The sequence below is a fragment of the Salmo trutta genome, chromosome 7 (genome assembly GCF_901001165.1).
Source record: "Salmo trutta chromosome 7, fSalTru1.1, whole genome shotgun sequence".
Classification (NCBI taxonomy): Eukaryota; Metazoa; Chordata; class Actinopteri; order Salmoniformes; family Salmonidae; genus Salmo; species Salmo trutta.
Window position 1 is genome coordinate 22,058,088 of NC_042963.1, and position 16,427 is coordinate 22,074,514.

At 40.7% G+C, this 16,427-nt stretch overlaps 1 protein-coding gene across 1 annotated transcript in view; it reads left to right on the forward strand.

The window, feature by feature from the left end:
• Window positions 1-15,470: 15,470 nt before the first annotated feature.
• Window positions 15,471-16,427, forward strand: part of ambra1b (autophagy/beclin-1 regulator 1b) — a 48,091-nt gene continuing 47,134 nt past the window's right edge. The window contains exon 1 of the mRNA XM_029758379.1: window positions 15,471-15,804. The gene's annotated coding sequence lies outside the window, so the exon portion shown is untranslated. The remainder of the gene's footprint in view (window positions 15,805-16,427) is intronic.

Consider the following 16,427-nt stretch of genomic DNA (forward strand, 5'->3'; position numbering starts at 1 on the left):
TAAATTGTTGACCAAAAATAATAATTATATCCACTTTAATCACACTTTGTAACACAACCAAATGTGGACGTGCAGGGGTGTGAATACTTTCTGAAGGCACTGTATGTAATTTACATCATATAAATAGTGTAGATTTACATTTCTGTTCTATAGTGTTTTATTGATAGCTAAATTATAAATATTAATCTTAGATTTACATTTCTGTTATATTATTGGTAGTTACATTGTATTTATTATTTAGGTTTCACTGCAATTCAGCTTTTAGCTGCCAATGTTGTACAACATGAATAAACTAAACTATGATTATTATAAATGCATAGCATAGCAGTTTATATGATATTATGAACAGAGTGACTAAATGTTCAAGAAACATTTATAGTATGTCAATATGGATCTATATAAGAACATTGTTTTTGGTAATGGTTTTATTTGTTGTAACTGACAGTCTATAAAACTATCCAGAATGCCAATCCAAAACAAGTCTGTCTGTATAGACCTGTCTAAAGCATAGTTTGGTGAACAATGTGATTCCCCTTATTGCCTTGTTGAAATTATACAATTATTTCCTGCACTCTGAATGGTGTAAGGGGTTCTAGGGGAACTAACTGCAATTAATGAAATGCAGGGCAGAAAATGAATTGTCTTTCAGACATATATGAGTTATTTGAGCAGTCTTTACATTGCCTCCATATCCTTTGATAAATAAAAAGGGCTTGCGTGCCTAAACAGAACTTTTGCTTCTGGGGGTGTTCTCTAGCCAAAGGAGGTTCTTATAGGCTGTGTTTACTGCCTGTCTAAACGCAGCCAATGTGTGTTCGAGCAGTAAGCCCTACTAAGACCACTATAAAAATTAAGTTGTGAGTGAAGTCGGGGAAGGGGCATCTGCGACAGCCGAAAGTCAGACACTGTAGTGGTTTTCCAACATCATGGCAAGGCTCATGCTGGCTTCACATGCTCATGGGAAACTGGGAAGTCGTAAATCCGACATGATTGGGCTAGTTTGAGTGGTAAGGACTGAAGCAATGTTTTCCAACAGCAAGGCTCATAACATGGCAGTGTTGTCACTGTCTGTATGAAAAAAATCTTTATAATATCGAAATAAACATGCCTCCAACCCCCATATCACACACTCACGAACTGAATAAAATGTGTGTACGTTGAACAATCAATTAGTGAGTCTCAAATATCACATTCATTTGGATATACAACTCACCGGACAGTTTACAACACCCAATTCAGGAAAATGGATCGCTCCTACAGACAGTGAGTCACGTGGCCATGGCTTGCTATATAAAGCAGGCAGACAGGCATCAAGGGATTCAGTTACTGTTGAATTGAACATTAGAATGGGCAAAACGATTGACCTAAGCGACTTTGAGCGTGGTATGATCATCACTGCCAGGTGCGCCGGATCCAGTATCTCAGAAATAGCCGCCCTCCTTGGCTTTTCACGCACATCGCTGTCTAGGGTTTACTGAGAATTCTGCAACAAACAAAAAACATCCAGTCAGCAGCAGTCCTGTGGGCGAAAACAGCTCGTTGATGAGAGTGGTTAAAGGAGAATGGCTAGAATCGTGCAAACTAACAGACAGGCCACAAACAGGCAAATAACGACACAGTACAACAGTGGTGTGCAGAACGGCATCTCAGAACGCACAACTCGTCGGTCCTTGTCATGGATGGGCTATTGCAGCAAACAACCACACCGGGTTCCACTCCTATCAGCTAAAAACAAGTGGGCAAGTGATCACCAATACTGGAATTAAAAAAACATTGCCTGGTCCGACTAATCCCGGTTCCTGTTGTGGCATGCTGATAACAGAGTCAGGATTTGGCGTAAGCAGCATGAATCCATCCAGCCTGGTGGATGTGGTGTACCGTCGTCCAATCTGCAGCAACTGCGTGATGCCATCGCGTCAGCATGGACCAACATCCCAGTGGAACGTTTCCGATTTGTATAATCCATGCCCCAAATAATTCAGGCTGTTCTGGAGGCTGGATGGGTGTACCTAATAAAGTGTCCGGCTAAATAGCAGTGTTTTCCAAATTTTTTGAACTGTGGCAAACGTTGATGGGATATACAATTCATCTGATCCATACAGCAAACCATCTACGGTATTTTCTTTGACAAACGCTTTTCATAGATTAGTGTTTATTTGAAATATGTTCATAGTTTTGAGAGCTTCTCACGCACGTGATGGTTAATTTGTGTGTACCACTTTAAGAGCGTCCCAGAATCTGGAAAGAAGAAGATGTATACTGAACAAAAATATAAACGCAACATGTAAAGTGTTGGTCCCATGTTTCATAAACTGAAGAAGAAAAAAAAAAAAATTTCCAATCAAACAGAAAGCTTATTTCTCTGAAATCTTGTTCACAAATTTGTTTACATCCCTGTTTGTGAGCATTTCTCCTTTCCCAAGATAATCCATCCACCTGACAGGTGTGGCATATCAAGAAGCTGATTAAATAGCATGATCATTACACAGGTGCGCCACTCTAAAATGTGTAGTTTTGTCACACAACACAATGTAACAGATGTCTCAAGTTTTGAGGGAGCGTGAAATTGACATGCTAACTGCAGGAATGTCCACCAGAGCTGTTGCCAGAGAATTTGATGTTAATTTTCTACTATAAGTCACCTCCAATGTCGTTTAAGAGAATTTGGCAGTACGTCCAAACGGCCTCACAACCGCAGACCAAGTGTAGCCACGCCAGCCCACGACCTCCATATCCGGCTTCATCACCTGCGGGATCATCTGAGACCAGCCACCCGGACAGCTGATGAAACTTTGGGTTAGCACAACCAAATAATTTCTGCAATGTCAGAAACTGTCTCAGGGAAGCTCATCTGCATGATCATCATCCTCACCAGGGTCTTGACCTGACTGCAGTTCGACATCGTAACCAACTTCTGAGGGCAAATACTCACCTTCGATGGCCACTGGCACACTGGAGAAGTGTGCTCTTCACGGATGATTCACGGTTTCAACTGTACCGGGCAGATGGCAGACAGTGTGTATGGCGTTGTGTGGGCGAGCGGTTTGCTGATATCAACATGAACAGAGTGCCCCATGGTGGCGATGGCGTAATGGTATGGGCAGGCATAAGCTACGGACAATGAACACAATTGCATTTTATCGATGGCAATTTGAATGCACAGAGATACCGTGATGAGATCCCGAGGCCCATTGTTGTGCCATTCATCTGCCACCATCACAAGGATCTGTACACAATTCCTGGAATCTGAAAATGTCCCAGTTCTTCCATGGCCTGCATACTCACCAGACATGTCACCCATTGAGCATGTTTGGGATGCTCTGGATTGACATGTACGACAGCGTGTCCAAGTTCCCACCAATATCCAGCAACTTGGCACAGCCATTGAAGAGGAGTGGGACAATATTCCACAGGCCACAATCAACAGCTTGATCAACTCTGATCAATCAACAGCCTGATCAAATGCGAAAGAAATGTTGCACTGCACGAGGCAAATGGTGTTCACACCAGATACTGACTGGTTTTCTGATCCACAAACCTACTTTTTTTAAAGGTATCTGTGACCAACAGATGCATATCTGTATTACCAGTCATGTGAAATCTATAGACTAGGGCCTAATTTATTTATTTCAATTGACTGATTTCCTTATATTGAACTTCAACTCAGTAAAATCTTTTAAATTGTTGCATGTTGCATTTATATTTTTGTTCAGTGTAGGTAGCTCTGGTAAAATAGGTCTTTAGTTTTGAATGGTTTTGGCTACAGTCAAGCGGTTTTCTGCAACGTAAAGGTGCAACCATGGGCACAAAGCCATGCTCCGTTTATTTCTATGGTAATTTGTACAATATATTAAGAATTTGCAATAAATATGTTATGTTATGAATTCCAATTTGTTGTGGCTAACGTTAGCTAGGCTAGGGATTAGGGATTAAGGTTAGGGTTAAGGTTAGGTTAAAGGGTTAGGGGAAGGGTTAGCTAATATGCTACTTAGTTGCAAAGTAGCTAAAAAGTAATAAGTAGTTGCAAAGTTGCTAATTAGCTAAGACGCTAAATTTGTCCATGATGAGATTCAAACACGCAACCTTTGGGTTGCTAGACGTTTGCGTTATAAGGTTGCGCATCAAATCAAATCAAATCAAATCAAATTTATTTATATAGCCCTTCGTACATCAGCTGAAATCTCAAAGTGCTGTACAGAAACCCAGCCTAAAACCCCAAACAGCAAGCAATGCATGTGAAAGAAGCACGGTGGCTGGGAAAAACTCCCTAGGAAAAACTCCTGAGAAAGGCCAAAAACCTAGGAAGAAACCTAGAGAGGAACCAGGCTATGAGGGGTGGCCAGTCCTCTTCTGGCTGTGCCGGGTGGATATTATAACAGAACATGGTCAAGATGTTAAAATGTTCGTAAATGACCAGCATGGTCAAATAATAATAATCATAGTAATTGTCGAGGGTGCAACAAGCACGTCCGGTGAACAGGTCAGGGTTCCGTAGCCGCAGGCAGAACAGTTGAAACTGGAGCAGCAGCATGGCCAGGTGGACTGGGGACAGCAAGGAGTCATCATGCCAGGTAGTCCTAGGGCTCAGGTCCTCCGAGAGAAAGAAAGAAAGAAAGAAAGAAAGAAAGAGAGAATTAGAGAGAGCATATTTACATTCACACAGGACACCGGATAAGACAAGAGAATACTCCAGATGTAACAGACTGACCCTAGCCCCCCGACACATAAACTACTGCAGCATAAATACTGGAGGCTGAGACAGGAGGGATCAGAAGACACTGTGGCCCCATCCGATGATACCCCCGGACAGGGCCAAACAGGCAGGATATAACCCCACCCACTTTGCCAAAGCACAGCCCCCACACCACTAGAGGGATATCTACAACCACCAACTTACCGTCCGAAGACAAGGCCGAGTATAGCCCACAAAGATGTCCGCCACGGCACAACCCAAGGGGGGGGCGCCAACCCAGACAGGAAGACCACGTCAGTGGCTCACCCCGACCGACCAAAATAATAGTTTTTTTTAGGAACTCAGTCCAGCTTTCAACTTACTCCTGAAAGTTGTAATAATAGAATGTACAAGGTGGAATTTCGAAATTGGTTAGTGCATCATCAGTTCCTCTTGTCATGTCAGTCATTGCATACCTTAGAGAGCTATTTATAACTTGTCATAAATGTCAGATCAACTAGCCCATGTCAGCTAACGTTTTTTAGCTAGGTTCTTTACCCCATTGATTTTGTTGTAATGTTTGAGTCACTCAAATATCACATGAACACAAATAAGACATGGGAAAATGTGTATAATTGTAGGAAATGAGCTTTAAAATTGCAACATTGTCTCTGCACCCCACAACAAAACGTGTAAAATTTCAGAAAATTAGATTTGAAATAACAAAACAAAATCTCCACCAAAATGTATAGAAATACAGTAAGCGCGAGATATTCCCCAATGCTGGAAGGGGGGACTGAGTGAAAAGGTTTGTCTATGAGACCAGCCTTAATAACATGGCAGTGTTAACATGTTTCTAAAAGTTTCTTTATTAATGTCTAAATAAACCTTTCTATACCTGTGGTGGTTAATTTCTTTACTATCAAATGAGGAGAGAAACTTATCACACAAGTCAGAGTTACACTTAAACTAAATCTTTATTCACTTATTAATAAGGGAGCAGGTCAATACAACACACACATATAAAGTGAATCGATTGAGTGCTCTACATTAACGATGGCTGGTCGACGAATCACCCTCAGGTGACAAAAGTACAAAGGTCTTTTATAGCCAAGATACACCCCCTTCAGGCTACATGACAAACAGATGTATGGAATGGGTCACAAGGTTAAGATTAGTATGAAAGATACTTATAATTCACAGCAGACAGTATCTGCTGTAAAAACTGTTCTCATTGTGTAGAGACCAGGGTCTGGCCCTGGAGTCATCTCTCCCTGGTACCTTATAGAACAGAAACATTAACTCATGCTATGGAATGCCGTCTCTTTAGGTTTTATCACCCAAAAGACATCGTAAATCTTCTGTCAGTGTTTAATCTCCCAGAGGCCCCTCCTCAGTAGAACACACACAGATGAGTGTTCTAAAAAACACTTATTCTGTTGCATAAAACAACCATTTGATGCAATAACAGAATTATAACATCATCTTATAATTTCTGTTCTGATATACCCCCATATCACACACTGAAAAAACTGAAAACATAACTTGTGTACAATTAATTGGTTAGAGAGAGAGTTCTCAGATATCACTCTAATTTATCCCCTGTAGCTTTAGACTCCAAATCTGCCCAATTAGATGATTCTCTTTCCATACACCCACTTCTTTTGACATGCCCACTTTCAGATGTATGCAGTTACCCATGACTCTTAAGCCGTGTTCACATTGGCAGTTTGAAGTAACTGAAATCCTATCTATTTGCATATATACAGCCAAAAAGCACATGGAATCAGATATTTCAAGCGACATTTGAAGTCAGATACAAATCTGATTCCTGGCCATGTGACTTGTCTGAATGTTCAAATCTGCCCGCAAGTGGTTTTTAGACTATTATTTGGCATATTTTGTTGCTTGCTAGCTACTCTGTTGACAGTTTGACAAGAACATGTGGTAGCTTGTTAATTGTTTACAAACAAATTAGTGAATGTGTTAGAACGCTAAACAGCCACCTAGCTAGCTAGTTGACTGCTGTGGCTAGCCAAAAAAGGACTAGATTTGAAAGTTGGATCATCTTATCAATTGAGATTTTAAAAGTCTTCTTACCCTATGAATTAAAACATTCCAAGCAACTGCATGGTGCAGTTGGTGAAAACAGAGCAGAGCGAGAGGGATAACTGGGCCCAAAATCTGTCTTCTCCAGCAGGTGGCGTTTTATATATTTTCACTCACCAAGCAAGGAGTTCTTGTATGGAGGTCAATGAGTGTCGCGTTTGGCTTATTTGATCAAATAGAAGTTTCGTCATGATCAGGTAGTTACGAGTGTACTGATATGAGTAGGACACGTGACATCCAGGCACGGGACATCCCTAGTGCCTGGTCCTGGGTGATACACGCGTATCTGCCCTCTCATTGACTTGAATGGTCCAACCTGATCTTGCCTCTTCCTGACTGCCTTCCATTTTTTAAGAAATGTATTTTCATTGTTAGAGCGGTCACTAGAGTATGTGGTCAATATAATGGATAATCTGTGGTGAAAAGCAACTTTGGCGACTTGAAGGTGACTTCATTAAAAACTGAATGACCTTTGATCACATGATTTTTGTAAAGTTCATACAGACGACATGTAGTCAAAGACAGAGGAGAAAGCAAGACATCTCCACTCCCTCATTTTTGTATGTTTCAATGGAAGTTAATTTCCTAAGTAGACCAGATCCAGCTGCTATTGCATTTTGTGTCTATGGGAGAGACTTTTAAAAGATTAGGACCAACGGTGACCAACGATGGTCAATGTCTTGACAAAAGTGATCTGTTCGAACGCGCCCATAGGACAGAAAGGAGCACACCTCTCCCACACCTCTCAGCAAAAGCTGTTTGACAAGTGTAATTTATATAAATAAGAATGTAGTGAAGAAATGTTTGGTTTCTTTTCATTTAGAAAGTCAGATTATTGACTGCTGTCAAGTCATAATAATGCTGAAATGAATAGTGGCACCGGCGCACCCACATACAAATTATATTCCTGGTGCCAAAAGCCCTGGTCTCCCATAAAAAGCCTATGTAAATTTGGATCTCCAGAACTGCCAAACATTTTTTTTAGACAGACGTTTTGGGCTCTAAAATGTGTTTATTATGATCAAGTTTGATCCCCACATGAATTATTTTAAGATCACTACAAATCGAGATATTTCATTAAATAGTGATCTATTCTGACTACTACATTTGTCATCACACAGGACCACATGCTGACAGAGACCAAGCACGGGACTCTCTCATGTAGGATGAAAATGACTGCATCGACCATGATCCTTTGCTAGTTACAGCCACTTTCACCATCATCCTTTGCGATTTTTTGGTGCCTTTCAGCCCCAATCAGCATGGCGCGCTTCAAATTAAAATACTTACAGCTTCATGCTCCATATGGATTTTTTTTAGATTTTTTAGATTTTTTTATTAACAACAAATCAATACAGGAAGTACATGAGGGAACACAAGTATATATGGATAATATACAATGGACAATTGAGCTAGGGGGTACAATATCACATTACACAAGGACCTTAAGGGACATACATACACTTATAATTCTAACAGCTTTTTTGTTAGTAGAGTATTTAATTGTCTTAAAATACAGTTCAATTTCTTTTTGTAGGGTTAGAAAATGTGTTTTTTTGTTTGTAAATTTACATTTGTGAATATGAAATTTGGCCAAAAGAATAATGAAATGAATTACATAAAAATGTTTCAGCTTATTCATAGAATCCAAGCAGTACATCTCTCCACAATAGTGTAAGACCTTCATAAATGTGTTCAATTATAAATCTACTGATGTCTTGCCACAGTTGTCTTACATGAATACAATGCCAAAAAAGATGCAACACTGTTTCTGGGTGGTCATTACAAAAGGAGCAATTTGAGTTGATGTTTTCCTTAAACTTCTTCATATAGTGGTTGGCAGGATAATATTTATGAATAATTTTAAAGGAAACTTCTTTAATTTTGTTAACAAGTAGGTATGTGTGTGGCAACATCCAAACTTTTTTCCAACAGATATTATCAATAAATCCATTCCAATAAGACATGACATAAGGTATAGATACAACATCCTGCTGAAACAAGGTTCGTATCGCTCTGTTGTTGAGTGGATCAAAAGAGAAACACATCTTTCCTACTGATGAGTCAACAGGGTCAATAGAAGGTAGGCTCTGAGGGTCAGGTCTTGACAAGTTTCATGATCTATATTGGAGTTTTCCATAGGAATTCGTGCATGACGTCAGCGCTATCACCATCTACTGGTTTTATGCTAGTCGAACTAGGAAACTCTGAAATTTCCGACTTGCTAACTGGTTGTAGTTATACACGTGCCGTGTTTAACGAATCAGCACGTCTGAAATTTCTGAGTTTCCGAGTTCCGACTATTATGTAAATTGTGCGCACAGGGAGCAGCGCTAGCAGCGACGACGTCATCACGTTATCCAAAAACATGGCAGACATTGGATATATATAAAATGTTAATATCTTCGGCTGACCCTTGTTGGGTCATGGCTGAAAGGGATCCAGCTTTTGTCAAATTAACGTTATTTTTAAAAGATTTTAGCTAACCCTATTCATAACTATTTTCCTAACCTTAGCTTAATTACCCTAACCTGCTGCGTAAATTCTCCTAACCTGCTAAGAAAAGTCAAATTTGATGTTAATTTTACAAAAGCTGGATCTTTTCTAGCCATGACCCCCTTTTTTTTGCTGCCGAGTACGGAGACGCGTCGAGTCCCCAACAACCGGGTGTAAAGGTTTTCAGGAGAAATGTTAAGAGAGCCTGTGACACGACTTCTGCTTTTGGACTTTAATTAACAAGGCGATTTAACTCCTCCACATTTACTGGGTTGTTTGAACAGTGCAGAAGAGAACCTCCCCTGACAGCTTTTTTCCTTCTTGTCAAGTATGTAGGGAATCTAGTTTCAGGCGTTTCTTTTACGGCACCTACTACGTTAGGTTACTGTTCCTCGGTTAGGGCTTTACTGTAACTGCCTTTTTCTACATCATTTTCCTCATACATTTTCCTTTTCTGGAACGCACCAGTGTGTCTTGAACAACATCAGAGTGAGCAACATTAGTGAAATCGGCGGTTCAGCTTCAAATTACAAGTCCGTGATGCAAACGGATAAAAATAGTGCAATCGTGCCACAATTGGACTAGAACAGTCCTTCTCAAATAGTGGGGCGCGCCCCCCTGGGGGGGCTCGGAGCGATGCCAGGGGGGGCGCGTGACCCCGGGGAACACGCTTTTTTTTGCCCCGTAGTAGTTTTTTTTTTAATCGAACAAGATCACACAGCACAGAGCAGGAGATATGAAGTGCAGATAACAAACCCTTAAGAGACAACATGGAAAAATATTTAACAGGGATGAAAAGAAAGGCGGAGAGAGACGGAGATAATGAGACAAACGTAAGTCTCCCGAAAGCTAAGACGAGGAAATATGACGAAGCGAATGTAGCGCTTGGCTTCACTGTGACTACGGTGGGAGACGAGGAAAGACCGGTATGTTTACTGTGTCTAAAAATGTTGGCAGCGGACAGCATGAAGCCAAATAAATTAAGGCGTCACTTAAAGACATTACACCCCAATCACGCTGATAAGCCGCTTGAGTTTTTTCATCGAAAACGTGCCGAATATTGTCAACAATCGTCCCGCTTTGTGAATGCTACTTCAGTAAACCAGCGAGCACTGTTAGCATCATATAAGGTGGCGTACCAAATTGCTCAGTGCAAAAAACCCCACTCCATAGCAGAGGAGCTGATACTGCCTGCAGCATTAGACATGGTCTCTGTCAAGCTGGATGACGCAAGTGCTGCAAAAATAAAAACTATCCCTCTGTCCAATGACACTGTCGCCAGACGTATAAATGACATTGCTAACGATATTAAAGAACAGCTGGTAGATAAACTCAAAGACAAACGTTTTGCCTTACAGTTCGATGAAGCAACTGACAGCAACAAAGACTGTTTGTTTATCGCTTATGTACGTTTTGACATGACAAAGTCCCTGTGTGAGGATCTACTTTTTTGTAAATATGTCAGAGACAGAGCCACAGCTGAAGAGCTATTCAAAATGCTGGACTGCTTCCTGACTGAGAATGGGCTAAAGTGGGAGAACTGCATTGGTGTTTGCAGTGATGGTGCACAGACCATGGCAGGGATGAGAAAAGGACTTTGGGCACTCATCAAGAAGGCCTCACCTAATGCTGAGTGGACACACTGTGTTATACACAGAGAAGCACTGGCATCAAGGCACCTTTCCTCTGAATTAAGTAAGGTTATGACTGACATTGTAGGTGTAGTCAATTTTATAAAGACCAGACCACTAAAAACAAGTCTTCTCTGCTATCTGTGAGGAGATGGGAGCTGAACATCAAGCTGTGCTGTTTCACAGTGAAGCAAGGTGGCTGTCACGAGGAAAAGTCTTGTCCCGAGTTTTTGAGCTCAGAGAGCAGATAAGAATGTTAGTGGAGCAGGAGCACAAGTATGACATCACAGAAAAACTTTGTGATGAGAACTTCCTGGCAAAACTGGCCTACCTGAGTGACATATTTGGAAAGCTAAATGAACTAAATCTACAGCTTCAAGGGAAAGATAAACACCTCCCTCAGGTCACAGACAAAATCAGCTCTTTCACTCGAAAGCTTGCAATGTGGGGCAGGCGACTTGATGAAGGAAATACTGATTCATTCGAGAACCTGCATGAATTTCTTGACACTACTGACTATGATGCCACCTCAGTGATTCCATATATTAAGGAGCATATTTCATCACTGATGGGATTCTTTAAAAAGTACTTCCCTGAAAACAGTTCCCAATATGACTGGGTGAGAGATCCTTTCAATGCACCAGCTCCAACTGGTTTCAGCTCTGCAGAGGAGGACCAGTTCATTGATATGACGTCTGACTCCACATTCAGACTGAGGTTCACATCACAGACACTGAGTGAATTCTGGCTGAGTGTAGAGAGGCAGTATCCACTCTTAGGGCAGAGGGCCATGGGCATTCTTCTTCCTTTTGCAACATCTTATCTTTGTGAGACTGGCTTCTCTGCTGTTGCTGCACTGAAGACCAAGTACAGGTCCCAGCTAAACATTGAGCAGGAGCTGAGAGTTGCAGTATCATGCTTCAAACCCCGCTTCGAAAAGCTGTGCTCTGCAAAACGTGCTCATTGTAGCCATTAATCCTGACTTCCTCATTTTGATTTAAAAAAAATCAGCACAAATTGTTTTATTCATTTTTGTTTTATAGGTCAAAATGTTTCATATATTGTGCTCCTGAGTTAATGTTGCTGATCAATTTGAATTTATTATTATTTATTGATTATATTTTATTTTATTTTTCAGTATCAAATGGTCAAAAAATGTTTACAGTTTAAATAAGGGTTTAATTTTTTTTACATTTCAGGCAAATTGATGCACTTGAAGTCTTTTCTGTTACAAACTAAAAAAAACAATGTTAATAAAGTTATTCTTTGTTGTAAGTTGATCTATATTTCTTTCTTTTTTCTTTTTCTTTAATGTTAATAAGGATACAATGTTATGCAGAGGTGTACTTATAACAATTTTATAGACAAATGATACTATTTACAGTCGCGGCGGAGAGTTGGGGGGGCGCGAAATGTTTACTTCTTCCTAGGGGGGGCGTAACAGAAAATAATTGAGAAGCACTGGACTAGAACATGCTAAAAAAGATTGGAAAGTTATATAAATTCAACAGAATCCAATACTTAGTTAATTTGACGGGGCTATACATTTGGGTGAGTTTTTTTTCTCTCCTGAGTAGCCTCGTTTCACTGCCAAAAATAAAATTAAACCATCTAGTGTTCAGCGAAATAACAACACAATGTCAAATACAGGTAGCCTAGTCAAATAATGAACATCCAATCACATTAACCGTTACTCTCTCGCAGGAATTCCACTAATGGTCTGTATGTAGCCAAACGTAGCTGCTGCTCATGTTGGTATCTGTACTGATGGCGCAAAAGCCATGAGAGGGAGACATAGTGGAGTGGTAAGGTGCATGCAAGTAGTTTCTCCCGATGCCGCTTGGGTACACACACTGCAGCATCCACTGAGAGGCTCTTGCTGCCAAGGGAATGCCTGACAGCTTGAAATAATTTTTGGACACTATAGTGAAAATTGTAAACTTTTTTTAAAGCAAGGCCCCTGAACTTTTGTGTATTTTCAGCACTATGCAGTGATATGGGCAGCGACCATGTAATGCTTTTACAACATACAGAAGTTCACTGGTTAACAAGGGGCAAAGTATTGACAAGTTTTTTTTAAATTGAGAGGCGAGCTTAAAGTTTTCTTTACTGACCATAATTTTCACTTATCTGACCGCTAGCATGATGACGAGTTTCTCACACGACAGCCCTATCTGGGTGATGTTTTTTCTCGCCTGAATCTAGGATTACAGGTACTCTCCACAACTATATTGAGGCTATGATTAAGAGGTTGGAGCTCTTTTCTGTCTGCATTAACAAGGACAGCACACAGGTCTTTCCATCATTGTATGATTTTTTGTGTGCAAATAAACTCAAGCTTACGGACAATGTCAAATGTGATATAGCGAAGCACATGAGTGAGTTGGGTGCGCAATTACACAGGTACTTTCCCGAAACGGATGACACAAACAACTGGATTCGTTATCCCTTTCATGCCCTGCCTCCAGTCCACTTACCGATATCTGAACAACAGAGCCTCAACAAAATTGCGACAAGTGGTTCTGTGAAAATGTAATTTAATCAGAAGCCACTGCCAGATTTGTGGATTGGGCTGCGTTCAGAGTATCCTGCCTTGCCAGATTTGTGGATTGGGCTGCGTTCAGAGTATCCTGCCTTGCCAGATTTGTGGATTGGGCTGCGTTCAGAGTATCCTGCCTTGGCAAATCACGCTAAGACACGAATGCCCTTTGCAACTACGTACCTCAGCATTGCAGAGTTATGTGCATCCTTTCAAGCACACCATTCTCATTAACCTATGGTGAGTTATTTGCAATTTTTGATGAATAAATAAGGTTTTATATGTAAGATGGTTAAATAAAGAACAAAATGATTGATTATTATTTGTGCCCTGGTCCTATAAGTGCTCCTTGTCACTTCCCACGAGCCAGGTAGTGACAAAAACTCACACTCATTCTTATGTTTAATAAATGTATTGTATAGTGTGTGTGTGGCAGGCTTACAATGATGGCAAAAAAAAAACATTTGAGAGTGCGCTGACCCTGGTGCTAGAGAGGGTACGCAGCTGGAGGTTGAGTGTTTGAAGGGGTACGGGACTATAAAAAGTTTGGGAACCACTGTTCTAGGGCAACATATAGACCTAATGACGGAAGAGAAGCTGCATGTATCTAATTAAGGACAAGTTGACTAACAAATAGCCTACCAAAATGTTGGAAATTATAAAGCAGAAACATATCTAAATCAGGCAGCAGGAAAAAAATCCTGCACCTCCTGTCAAAAAAATTGTTCCACTGTCTCTGACTGTGGCCTACACCGCATTTCTATATTTGCGGGGTTAGGTTCAGGTGTGGGCCTCAGATTGTCACTTTATCACATACAGGCCTAGTCTGGCAGTTACGGGTGGGTTATTAGCAATTGTGGGCGGGTGCGGGTGAACAATCAGCTGACCAGAGCACCAGGCCTAAGTAGCCTATGCCACCAAAGCAATTCTGAAGTCTAATACATCCATTGTGCGATTTCTATACTGAAAAAATATATAAATGCAACATGTAAAGTGTTGGTCCCATGTTTCATGAGATGAAATAAAAGATCCCAGAAATGTCCTATATGCACAAAAAGCTTATTTCTCTGAAATTGTGTCCCCAAATGTGTTTACATCCCTTTTAGTGAGCATTTCTCCTTTGCCAAGATCATCCATCCACCTGACAAGTGTGGCATATTAAGAAGCTGATTAAACAGCATAATCATTACACAGGTACAACTTGTGCTGGGGACAACAAACTACCACTCAAATGTGCAGTTGTGTCACACAACACAATGCCACAGATGTCTCATGTTTTGAGGGAGTGTGCAATTGGCATGCTGACTACAGGAACGTCCACCAGAGCTGTTGCCATTGAATTGAATGCTAATTTCTCTACCATAAGCCGCCTCCAATGTCATTTTTGAGAATTTGGCAGTATGCCCAACCAGCCTCACAACCGCAGACCACGTGTAACCACACCAGCCCAGGATCTCCACATCCAGCTTTTTCACCTGCGGGATCGTCTGAAACCAGCCACCGGGACAACTGATGAAACTGAGGAGTATTTCTGACTGTAATAAAGCCCTTTTAAAAAACTCATTCTGATTGACTGGGCCTGGCTCTCCAGTGGGTGGGCCTAGCTCCCAATTGGATGGGCCTATGCCCAGTCATGTGAAATCCATAGATTAAGGCCTACTAAATGTATTTCAATTGACTGATTTCCCTATATGAACTGTAACTCAGTAAAATCATTGAAATTGTTGCATGTTGCGTTTATATTTTTGACAAGTATAGTTTATATTCAACAGATCATTATTTAGTCCAGGGCTCTCTAACCCTGTTGCTGGAGAGCTATTGTCCTGTAGGTTTTTGCTCCAACCCTAATCTAGAGCACCCGATTGTTATAGTTAGCTGGTTGATGAGCTGAATCAGGTTAGTTAGGGATGGAGTGAAAACCTACTGGATGGTAGCTCCCCATGAACAGGGCTGGAAAGCTCTGATTAATCTAGTCCAACTGTGGCATGATTCCTCTATTCTTTTTATCAGTTTCAATGGGGGACTTTTATATTGAAGGCGAATCGCCGATTCCACTATTGTTGCTCACGCTAAAAATGTTGTTCACGACACACATCTCTGGGAAGCTAGCTACGCAGTAGACGGATAGCTAGCACAATGAATTTGCTCTATGCCAGGAAAATATGATGAAATAGATTTATCAGAGGATATGAATGTGATCAATCGCAATTATCATAGATTGATATTGGTCAATTCATTAATGTGTCAAGGCTAAGACAAGTGTAGCAAGCTAGTACTTGCCGTACATTTTTGCTTGCTACGCTAACAGTTAGCTACGCCTATGATGACACATTTCAACAAGAATACAAGAAAGAAAGGTACGCAATGGCTTCTTGACTCAGTCGTTAGCTGATTCTGCAGAATATAAGAACTTTGTTTCTGTTATGCCTCATATCTAACGTTCTATCGCCGGCTTTGTTCTATACAGTAGCTAGTTAGCTCGCTAGGTATGCTAATACAGTATCCGGGACTGGCAGCAAGGATTGCTAATTTTTAGCTATTTTCCAAATAACTAACATTAGCCAAGTTAATAGCAAGTTTTTTTTCAATTGGCTAGTTACCAAGTTTAGCGGGATAATCTAGCTAGCTATCGGGTTTCGTTGGGTGGCTACACTGACAAATTAGCTAACGTTACTATAGTTATGAAAAAACATTTGCCGGTACCATTAGCTGGGTTCCTGGTTGGTTCTTGATTGTTTGCTTACCGAATGTTAACGTTAGCTACTTAGCTTTCTAGATAGCTCACATTTGCTAGTAACGTTAGTAGCTAATGTTGGCTAAATGTTTATTTGGCCCACGTTAGCTGGTTAACTAGCTTGCCAATTTGCTAACGTTAACTAGCTAGCTGGTTAGACGTGGCTGTTTCAGACGCATTTTCTTGTTAGCTATCAACGTTATTTACTTGTTACAGCAGTGGTTTTAGCTAACTAGCTATATTAAT